This window comes from Choloepus didactylus, chromosome 6 (genome assembly GCF_015220235.1).
Source record: "Choloepus didactylus isolate mChoDid1 chromosome 6, mChoDid1.pri, whole genome shotgun sequence".
Classification (NCBI taxonomy): domain Eukaryota; kingdom Metazoa; phylum Chordata; class Mammalia; order Pilosa; family Megalonychidae; genus Choloepus; species Choloepus didactylus.
The window spans coordinates 83,785,893-83,789,339 of record NC_051312.1 but is presented as its reverse complement, the minus strand read 5'-3'; the positions used below and the strand labels follow the sequence as shown (position 1 = coordinate 83,789,339).

General features: G+C 42.2%; 1 pseudogene; it reads left to right on the top strand.

The window, feature by feature from the left end:
- The first annotated feature begins 2,108 nt into the window (after positions 1 to 2,108).
- Positions 2,109 to 3,045, top strand: LOC119537176 (annotated as a pseudogene).
- The last annotated feature ends 402 nt before the right edge of the window (positions 3,046 to 3,447 follow it).

The following is a 3,447-nucleotide window of genomic DNA, read 5'->3' as shown; positions in this document are numbered from 1 at the left end:
CCTTTTGGAGACCATGACTGAACATTAGGCAGCCTCTGGGAACCCCATATACACAGACATATGCATGCACACAAACATGCATTTTCTTAATAGCCGCCTTAATACTATCTCATTCCCCAGACATGCAAATCTAGTCAGTCTCATTATGGCCCTGGAGAGAACTCTGACAGTCCCAGGAGTAACCTTATTCATTTACTTTTGGGACTCTCCATGGTCTGGTAAGGAGAGGTTTGTTGGGGCTGCTGAGGAAATAAAAGTACTCATAGGGCTAGTGGCAATGGTTTTGCCAGGCTGGCCTCAGGCTGCTCAAGAATCCTCTTCTGGCTAGGGCTCCTCTCAGCAACCAGGTAAGTTTTAGAACAAAATCAGCAGGTAAAGTTGGCCCATCAACAGATTATTTTTAAATATTATTATTGAAGTTTCTAATTGGCACCCAACCACTCCTTTCTGTGTCCCTTTCTCTCTCATCCCCAAACCCAAGCACCCCATGATCTTATGTTCTTTTCTGCCTTCTCACTTGTACCTGCTTTAAGGGATAGATGTAAGAACAGCCTTTTTAATCTCATAGTGAATAGGTGACCCTCTTCTAAGAGTTCAATAGATATCTGCTATTCTAGCAAATGTATTACCTTGGAAGGTAGGGAGCTCCCAGTCATGGAAACTAATGCAGGCAGAGGATAGATGTCACTGATTGAACACTGCATGTGTGTTTCTATATTAGACATTGGACCTTTAAACTCCATTTCATCTAGCATCCTACAATGATTGGAGGTAGGGCATTTTCTCCTTCAGTAGGGAATTTGCATGTCTACTGTCAGGTGAGGGGTGGTAAAAATTAATCTCTGTATCAGGATGGTTTTCCTTCCTGTTTCCTCAGGTCCTACCTGCCCATCATTCATCCCTGTAGAAGGAAGGGCAAATTCCTTATAGAGCAAATCCCAATTATATTCTATTATGCACAGATGTTCTATGCCTGGATGTGTCTCTACTTATAGCAAATGGACCCTTGTTTTTGTTTTCAGCTGCTATTCACATTATAGAGAAAATTTGAAATTTTATTTTCTATCTGCTCCTTTAATCTAGAATCTATAGTGAGGCCATGAAGGTTGTAGGAACTGAAGGGGCAGATACAGGTCACTTACACCATAGTGCAGGCACATTTGCAATCTGTCTTTTGCTAAATGTGGATGCTAATATCTGATCTACAAACATTTAGAATTTTGTGATAAATAAAATATAGAATGTAAGAAATTTTAGGAAGTTGTAGAAATTTATACACATGTACATGGATTTGACTCATAAGACAATGTGAGTATATACGCTATTATATTTTCAAAGGCAGGTAGAGCTTTCAAAGGCAGAATTTGGGTCCAAGAGCCTAATCTTCAGGGGTTACACTTGAACTCTCTAGATCCTGGATACTATTGATAAAGCACAAAATCTGATGACCCCTCTCAGGGAGTTAGAGTCTTGTCCAAGATATGAAATTTTGACTCAGTCTTCCCTGAATGAGCCTATAAGCTTCCATTGTATTTACTTGTACTTTTTTGAACAAGGCTCTGCAGTTGTATTTTTCTCTCTTCCTCCATTTGCTACTCACCAGCTATTCCTATCCCTGCCCTAGATATGAGATCCATTGCCTTCATGAGATTTCTGGGCATAGGGATTGCAATAGTTAGGAGTGGCATTCTTGTGGTTAATCAAATAGCTCACAATACATATTGCCTCTCTCTTAGTTCTTATGTTATCAGACTCTGAATCTAGCTTGATCTGAAAGAGGGAAGAAAACACAGAAGATGCAGAAGAAATTTTACCTAATTGACTGGCACTGAAGTATGTGTTTTAGTTTGAACATGATTTATTTTTACTTAGATGAGTCATTTTCCACCTGGGAGATAAAAAACTTCCTCAGCAGGATACATCTTTGAGCAGTATTTCCTGTGATCAGACTTTGCTTATACTCTCCCCAACCCCAACATGAAAATAAAATAACTCTACTTCCTGGGAAGTCAGATTCTAAAATATTCTTAATCCTTCACTGTATTTTTAGGAAGCCACCCACTAGGATCCCAGAAGCTACATACCCATGCCTATATCACATTGGCTTCATGGAAGATTATAACCACTCCCACTTCCAACACCTTTACTTTTCTTAACCGGAATTCCAGGGCTTGAGAAAAAGTATTACTGGATAGCATTCCCCCTGGGGGCTGTATATGCCATTTCCCTCTTTGGAAATGGCATCATCATCTCTGCCATCAAGTCTGAGTCTTCCCTGCACATCCCCATGTACTACTTTCTGGGTATGCTAGCATTGGCAGATGTGGGACTTGCCTCTCTGCTAGGTGTATTTTGTTTTAACTACAATTACATCGGCTTTGATGCCTGCCTAGTTCAGATGTGTTTCATTCACACCTTCTCAGCCATTGAGCCTGGCGTGCTGGTGGCCATGGCCTTTGATCGGGTTGTGGCAATCCAGAAGCCCCTCAGGTATAGCAACACCCTAACCCATGGTGTGGTCTGCAGACCTGGGGCAGTCATCTTGACGAGGGCTGTCTGTGTAGTCTTCCCTGTGCCTTTCCTCATCAAGCAGCTCCCCTTCTACCACTCCAACATCCTCTCCCACTCCTGCCTCCACCAAGATGTCATGCGCCTTGCCTGTGCCAGCATCTGTGTCAACCGCCTCTACAGCCTCATTGCAGTCATCTTCTCTAAGGGTTCTGACTCCGTCTCCATCCTCCTCTCCTATGTGTTCATACTCCAAACAGTAATGGCCATCGCCTCAGGGGAGGGACGGCTGAAGGCATCAACACCTGTGCTTCACACATCTGTGCTGTCCTCATCTTCTGTGTGCCCCTCCTGGGGGTGTCTATGATTCATCGCTTTGGAGAGCACCTTTCACCACTGACTTACACTCTCATGGCGTATGCCTATCTTCTTGTGCCCCCTGTGCTGAATGCCATAGTGTATGCAGTAAAGACCAAGGAGATATGAAGGAAGATCATTCAGATATTTACTCAAACCAAGATCACTGCAGAGGCTTAGACCAGCCATTTTGGGAGTGGAAGAATCTGTTCTGTAAAAGCTTGTTTGTGACTGTCTGAAACAAAGGTTTGTTTTTTTTCACATTTTCTGTGTGATTTGAATTGGGAAAAGAGAGAGCCCACAGAATGAGAGTGTCATCTGTAGGAACTCAATATACTGTCCTGTAGCCCTGTATTTCTGACTGAGTAATATCCCTACCTCCAACTGTTACAAACCAAGAAAACAGATTCTCCCCTAGAGATTCCAGAAACAAAGCCTTATGGGCACCTTGATTTTAGCTAAGTGAGACCCATTTCACACTTCTGAACTCCAGAACAGTAAAATAATAAAGTTGTGTTAATGCAGTCTCCACTCTATTATTAAAAAGAGGCAGAAATTTAGAAAATAGCTCTTCAATAATCA